This window comes from Sarcophilus harrisii, chromosome 2 (genome assembly GCF_902635505.1).
Source record: "Sarcophilus harrisii chromosome 2, mSarHar1.11, whole genome shotgun sequence".
NCBI lineage: Eukaryota > Metazoa > Chordata > Mammalia > Dasyuromorphia > Dasyuridae > Sarcophilus > Sarcophilus harrisii.
Window position 1 is genome coordinate 625,474,007 of NC_045427.1, and position 8,439 is coordinate 625,482,445.

Genomic DNA, 8,439 nt, shown 5'->3' on the forward strand with positions numbered 1-8,439 from the left:
AATATAATTCATTCAATAAACATGTATTAAGTACCTATTATTTGCCAGGTATCGCACTGTGTGCCAAGAATACAAAGACAAAAACAAGCCATTGCCAGTCCCCCAAGAGTTTACATTCTTCATTCTTGGTCCTTTAATCAGAAGTGTAACCATTCACCTCCTAGCAGGTTAGGGACAGCTTTGATATTATACATCATCTGATTTTCTTTCATACAGGTAATCACTCCTTGATCAGTAATTACAAGTTTATTTATTTTTTAAATTTTAGAATATATTTTAACAAGTTTAACATATTTTGGATTACTTGCTTTTTTGGAAGAGGGGGTGGGGGAAGGAGGGGAAATTTGGAACACAAGATTTTGTAAGGTCAATGATGAAAAATTACCCATGCATTTAAAAATAAAAAGCTTTAATTAAAAATAAACAAACAAATAAAATAAAATAAAAGTTAGAGTTCTTTGGGTGTGATAAATGCAATAGCACCCAAGCTGAAATATAGCACTGATTCTTTCTCCTGTCAGTTCCTTCTTCTAACAGGAAAATAAACCGACAAAACCCTTTCCAATTATTTACTAATATACCTGAGCTTCTGCAATATCAGGATGGGCAGCTCTGACAGGTGCAGCTATACATTTGCAGCTGACACAGCTGCCTGGAGATTAGTGCACCCTGGTGACACGGGAAGAATATTACAGTAATCTTTGCTCCTCCAGCAGAGCCTCTGTCATGTAGGAGGAGAAAGGCGACAACATCACCGGCTGCCATAACAAACGCGAACGTGACAGGGAAGGGTCCCTGGGGACTGGGGGCTTGGTCTCATCATGCGCTGCCTCCCCTAGGAAGCGAGCAGCATTGCAGGCCTTGGAGAAAAGCAAAAGGTGCATGGACCTCCGGGGAGACTTGTTTGGGACTCTGAAGGCACAAAACAGGCCAGACAGAAATAACAATAAAGCTGTGGATAGACCCATTCAGTTATTTAACTGGGAAAAGTACGAGAGGGGTTGTGATGCAGTGGATGCAATGATAGATTGAAGCCTTAGTATATTCGTAGATGAGTCACTAAATCTTAGTATTCTCATCTGGGAAATAGGAATAGTGAAGGTGCCTCTATTTTACCACTGCTTGAGGATCCAGTGAAATGTTATATATGTCTATATATATATATGTGTGTGTGTGTGTGTGTGTGTGTGTATTATTTATTCTTGGTTGTTGTTAAATTATGTTTTATTTTTGTTTGTTGGTTGATTTTTTATTGATTTTATTGGTTGTTAAAAGGGGATCATTTATTTAGAATTGGAAGGAATATATTACATTCTCATTTCACGGGTAAGGAAACTGAGGACCAAAGAGATTGAATGACTCGCCTAAGATCACAAAGGTAATATATAGAAGAGACAAAATTTGAATTTAGCGTATTCAAAAAAATTGAATTTAGCATGGTCTCCCTGAAAGCATTGAGTACCAGTGTGTAGTCCCTCTCTTGATAGACTTTCACAGGGATGTAGTCAGTCAGTAAACAAGCATTTATTAAGCACTAAGTCAGGTACTGTACTAAGCTCAAGGGATACAAAGAGACAAAAATGGTCCTTGCCCTCAAGAAATGTACAATCTAATGGATGGGAGACAATATGTATATCTATGTAACTAGGTATCCATAAGGTGCTATTTCCCTCCCTTACTTAAAGAAAGGACTCCCTTTTATTCTATTACAATCCTTTGCTTCTCCAAGAGTTTCACATATAAGAATATAGCATGCAATGGTAACCTCAGGAACTGTGAGGAGCTGTTTCTATAAGCCAATGGAAACTGAAAGAGAAGTGGCAGTTGTGCTTTTTCTGGCTCTAGGAGAACTTTTCAGTTACGAACGATTGGGTTCTGGCCCCTAGTTGACACCATCATGATGGGGCAGAGCACTCAGATGTGTTTCCTAGGAAACACATCCTCCTAAACCCCTTCCCAGTCACCACTGCCATCATCAGGACTGCAGGCAAGACTGGATATTTTTATGGATGATCATTTGTCTTCATTTCTGTGTAAGGAATGGATTGGGGTAGATGACTGAGTTCTGCTCTGACTCCAAGATAGTGTAATTCTAGAACTTGGCCATCACAGGAAGGTGACATATATTTGGGATATCAGAATGTGGAGCTAAATCCCCAGAAGAAATTACTGTTCATGGTGAAATGTATGCAGGAAGGAAGAACGATCTAGGTCTTAGCTCCCTTTATCAGTCATAGTCCTCACTCTGCAATGTCCTTTAGTCACTCTGTCACCTTGGGGATCCATGGAGGAATGAGCCAGAATTCAGCTTTTTAATTTTCCCAATTCCTCCCAATGAAGACAGAACATGTCTTGGAGCAATGGTTTGTATTTTTAGACAATATCATTTAAGTCATTGAGTCAGTCCTATGTGGCTGTAATTACCTATAGATTTCACATGTTCTTGGTGTCCTGTACAGTACTTATGGGCTAATGGAACTGCTAGTCAGATCCCCAGCTGACCCTATCCATTAGTGGAAGCCAATTACACCAATAACTTCCATGGCATGCTAATTGGCTTAAAAAAAAAAAAAGATGAATGAAAGCAAAGGCAAGGGTGGAGATAATCAGTAGAATTTTTTTTCCTCCCCTATAGTCTGGAAACTAGGCTTTTAATTTTGAGTCAACCCTTTCATAGTATTTAACAAATGATAATACTGTTTCTTTTTCTTTCACCCCCATTTGCTAATGGAAGTTAATGAGCTGATATTCCAGAGAGAATTTGGGAGCCATCCTTTTCCTTGAAGTACCCTTAGCTGAATTTTTTGGGTAGAGGGTAAGAGGAAATGCTTTCACCAATAAACAAACCCTTTGTGATTTATAGTAGGGTTAAGTGACCTGTCACAGAATCTATTAGTTTTGTCACCTATTAGAAGGTTTACAATGGAAAAATTAGACTTGTTCAGTTTGGCTCCAGAGGGTGAAACCTGGTGCAAAAGCCAGGAATTGCAAGAGGCAAATTTATGTTTGATGAGAGGAAAATCTGCCTAACTTTTAGAGCTATCTGGAAATGGAATGCAGAATGCCTACAGGTGGGCAAGTTCTCCATTCTGCAAGGTCTTCAAGAAGGTGGAAAAATCACTTGTTGGGAATATGATCATGAGGATTCCTTTAGGATATTGAGTGGACTAGGGGCTAGTGAGATCTCTTCTAACAAACACTAGCTGTACAGAGGAGAGACATTCCTTGTACAAACCTGCATCAGGAAGCCCAAAGACACTAGCTGTGTGATTCTGGCCAAGTATGTCTCAGGTGCTCAACTCAAGGACTATACTAGGACCTACTACATCAAATTGATGAGGTTTGGCACAGGGCAGAGAGCTGTGGGAACCCCTTCTGGTTGGTGCAGGTCCTTTGTAAAAGAATTTACAAACACAAAAAGTTAGACTGGAAAAAGAAGTTTATTGGCACTGGGAAGTCAGCTTTTGCTAGGAAGACTGACTTCCTTTGTGGAGAGGTCCTGACAGAAAAGTAAAAGTCTAGCAGAGGAGTCCTGACAGAGAGAGAAAGAGAGAAAGTTCCTAGCAGAGAAATCCCCACAGAGAGGTAAAGAGGGGTGTGGTCCTGTTAGGGAAATAAGTGAGAGAGACAAAGAGGGATTAATGCTGAAAAGAGAATGCCTTCTCAGCAGGCAGAGGGTCCTCCAAGGCAGCTGTGTCAAGGAGAGAGAGAGGCTCCTTGGCATGATTCCTGTTTTTGGGCCTCTGCAAAGAAGTACACCAAGTTGCCCCTTTTTATAAGGAATTTGAAACTCGGCTAGAGGCTGAGAGTAGTTTGAGTTGAAATTAGACCCAAAATCTTCAAACTGAATAGAAGTTTCAATTAAATGAGATTACTGCTCCCAGGCCTAGATTTCCCAGTAGAATGGGACAGCTTACTGGGAGTGGTAGAGCCAATTTTCAGCTCAATAGAGGTCGATAGAAATCTAGATCTCCAGCTAAGTAGGAATGATCTTGGACTCAACTAGTCCCACCAGGATAACAGAATGAAACCACTTTATCTTGATTCCCTAGGGTGGGTCACTCAGGGAAGAGCTTCTCCAAGGGTTCAAGGAGTTCCTCAAGTGTTCCCCCCAAAGTCAGAGAGAGAGACAGTTTCAGAGATTCCCCCCATCAAAATGACATCAAATCAAGTGAGATTGTATTTGTAAAGAGCTTGACAGAGTGCCTAGTACATAATAGGTGCTTAATAAATGCGTGTTCTCTTCCTGCTTCTTATCAGTACACAACCATATGGGTCAGAGGATGGATTGGACCTAGACCTTCTTGACTCCAAGGCCAGCTCTTTTCATAGGACCTCACTTTATATCCTTGAGGAACATTTTTGGGGGACTGGATCTAAGATTTCATGTTCCCATGAAGGGAACTTCTGGTGAGAAAATTCCCTCCATTGAGGTACCTGTTCTGTAACGTATATTCTGAGAGGAGCTTTGGAGTTAAGGGATTTGGCCAGGACCATATAGCCAGAGGTGGTACTTGAATCTAGACCTTCCTGATTCTAAGATCAGTTCTTTATCCACTCTTTTTGAAGGGTGTTTTGGGAGAACTTACTGAGAAACAATGGGTCAGGGATGCATGTTGTATGGGACAGTATTTTCCAAAAAACAATCAGAGACTGTCAGAGTCAGAAAAAGCAAAAAGAGTTTATTACAATCTCGTGAAAAGGGACATCTTCCATCTGACAAGATATTTGTCAGTAAAGAAATGCAAAGCATAAACTGCAAAACACCAGATTAAATGGGCTGAACACAGAAGCCCTCAAACTGCTCCTCCTCCCCACCAGGCTGATCTTTTTTCCCATTGTTTGGGGGTGTCCAGTCTTACATTCTAATTGCAGAAATCTAACCCACAAACAAAAGAATACAAGCTAATAATAATAAACTCTTTAATTTAAGTTTCCCTAGAGAACTGCTATACCAGCAAATATCAGATAAAAGAATTCAAAGCCATCATCACCTTTAAAAGAAGTACTAAATACTAATTAAGAGGTGGTGGGAAAATTGGAAGGGACCTGCAACTTCTAGCTATTTTTCTATTTGTTATTATAAAGTCTCAAGTCACAATTATAGTTTAAGGCTATATTCCCATGAGAGTGTCTTCACTCAGTTAATTCCACACAGTGTGAATGGGACAAGTGAAGATTTCTCAGAGACTGGAGGGTAAAGTAGATCAGACCTTAGGCCTAAGTTTTAGGATGCTCATGTCAAAAAAGGAGATATTGATGGACTTGGCCAACAGACACCTTCCATGTTCCTGAGAATTCAGGTCAACCAATGAATTTAAGTCAACAGAATAAGGGAGGACTTGTGGTTTTCCCCTATATAACTCGGCTTCTGCCTCTGCATGGGGTCACACTAGACTGTTTAGTTCTTGCAAGAACCAAATAAAGGCTTTCTGTTTGTATCTGGAGATGTCTCCCAGTAGTCAATTTGGGTAAAGAGGGAGATTTCACATCCTCATCCCACACAGTGGGTCAGGAAAAGTCCCAGAGCTTGGTTTATCCAATCCGTAAGACCTTTAGACTCTCAAGTATGCAGGGCTTGTGTAGTCCCTTGACATCTAAGTCTAGCCTTAGTCTTTTAGAGATTTAGAAATCCACTTGTATCTTACCACAATAAAGATTCATGGATCATAATCCATCAGCAAGCATTTATTAAGTTCCAACTATGAGTCAGACACTAGTAAGCAGTGGGAATACAAAGAGAGGCAAAAGAGTGCCTTCTCTCAAGGAAATCACTGTCTTCTGGGGGAGATAACATGTGAAGAACTATGTATAAATGAAGAACTATAAACAGGACAAATTGGAGATAATGGGGCAGAGAGGGGGGTATCAGTGTTAAAGGGGATCTGGGAGGCCATCTCATAGTAGCTGGGACTTTAGCTGGGATTTGAAGAAAGCTGGGGCAGGTGGGAGGCAGATAAGGAGGGAGAGCATTTGCAGCCAGAGTCTGGAGATGGACACAGAGGCCAGAACATGGGACCCCTTTATAGTAGGGTACATAACACAGGAATGTGTTCCTACTTACATAACTAAGTCCCATTCTTAAAGGCAAGTAATTTTGCCACCTGAACTCCATCCAACTTTGAGGAGTTCCCCCCTTTACCACATTTCCCTCATCCTCAGGCTGAGGTGAGTTTCTTGCACGTGGGGACAAATGTCTGAATGTCTATGTTGCCATGGTAAATGTACATATTCTGCTTATCTGTTTGTGCTGCCTCATAACAAAACTTTGGATTGTATTATTTTCCTAAGTATCAATTTTCTAGTAATCTCAAAGTCTGGTATTTGCTTTAACCTGAGTGATGAGGCCAAATAAATCATTTTCTGACTCCAAAGTCCTTTTTGTTGTTCTCTGCTGCCTCCCAAGTCTATGGTGTATAAGCACAGTACTATATTACAACACCTTTTCTGTAGATTTGGTTTTTCAGGACTTGATTGAAGGGCTTGACCTAAATTTAATTCAGGGATCCAGAATACATCAGAATGTGGAATCCAGATTGAAACACAGATATCCTGGTTCTGAACCCAGAACTCTTCAAATTCTACCTTTAGAAAATTGCTGCACTAAAGTATTGGTCCCCACAGGTTTGGAGTTTGGTTTATTTCCAATCATTTTCTTATTAGGAACTTGGCAAGAATCAAATCACTTCAGGTCCTGGGTAACAAGTATTATTCAATTCAATTGAAAGACTCACAAAATTTGTTAATTGGAAGAGACCCAAGTGGTGATACGGTCCAACTCAAATACAAAAAGAATATCCACTATGCCAGAACAGACAAGTGATCATCCATCCTTCGAGTGCCTCCTATATCCCTACCTTTCAAGGCAGCCCATTTGATTCAATCCAACAAACTTTTGCAAAGCATTACCTTGTACAAGGCATTGTAATAGAAAGACAATCTCAGGGTATCTGATGGAGTGAAAATATCGTTTCATCCTTTTAAAGTTGAGGCACACTGCAGCAAGTCATGTGTAGTCTAACCTCATTTTATAGATGAGGGTACTGAAGTCAGACAGGTTAAAGGGTTTGCTAGGTTCAGAAGTTTGTATTTCACCCAGAGATATTTGAGAGTTGAAGATTTTTGAAGAGAGGAGGATTCTTTTTGGCAACTACATGTGAGAGAAATTGGGGAAAAGAAAGACTTGGTTGGAACAGTGATAAATTTGGAGGTTATTCCAACAGTGCAGGTGAATAGTAATAAGGATCTGAGTTAAGGCAGTGGCAGTGTGAATGAATAGAAAAGGGTGGATGTGAGACATGATTTAGAGATATAATCAACAGTATTTGCCAACTTATTGGCTATTGGAGAGGTGTTAAGGAGGGAGAGTAAGAAAGACTCCAAGTCTAGGAATCTAGGTGTCTAGAAGAATGGTAGTTATTTTCAAAAGCTACTGGATGGTTTGTAGGAGGAAAAAAGGTTTTTTTTGAGGATGACAAAAATTAATTAGAATTATTTGGATACGTGACAACCTAGTGAAGGTATCAGCAGTTCATAAGAGGAATTAAGGGTGAATATATAAATCTGGGAATCACCTACATAGAGACATTAGTTGATCCTGTGGGAGAAGATGAGATCAACAAGATCTTAGATAGAAAGAGGCGATCCTATGTAGAGAAAGAAGAGAAGATCGCTCAGGGCCAAGCTTTGGGAGATATCTATGCTCTGGGGACAGGGAACACAAAAGTGGAAGAAGAATCTACTCATATACACAGTAGATGCCCTGTTGGATGATGAAGTTTGGCACCAATTGTTGAGACTGGAACAGCAATTCCTAGTTCAAATATGAGGTTCAAGTCACACATGATCAATTCTCAAGGGCATTCTCTTTACCCAAAGGTACCTTTATTTATGAGAAGAGGTTATGGAAAAAAGGAAGAGGCAAAATAGATACCAGGAGTGATAAATAGAAAATGGATTTGGGAGAGCACATGGATAGCAAAGAAAGGGATTTTAAGAATTAACAAGGAAAAAGACAAGTTCCCTGGGGAATTCATAAATAACGCGGAAAAGGGAAATATGCCATGAGGTGAGAGTACCCCCATTGACTGGCAGGCTAAATCCATTGAGGAGTTTAGCATCCCAAAAGAGTTAGCTACAAGGAGAAAGATGTGAGAAATGGAGGGAGGGGGCGAGAAGAAAAGATACCAGGAAGTAGAATGTAGTTTCTGGCTAACCACAAAAGGGATTCAGCAAAGATGGCATAGGCCATGGGCAGATTTATAGGGGAAATTTAACCTCAGGGATTTGACACCATATCTTGGCTTTCTGATTGGATACAGTAAGATGGCATTCCCCCAGACCTCCACAGGCGTGGGACTGGAAAGCTGAGTTTATTCACATCAGTGCTGTTTCCTGCTTGCTTCTGAGAATATTATAATCTTATGAATATTTCAGGTT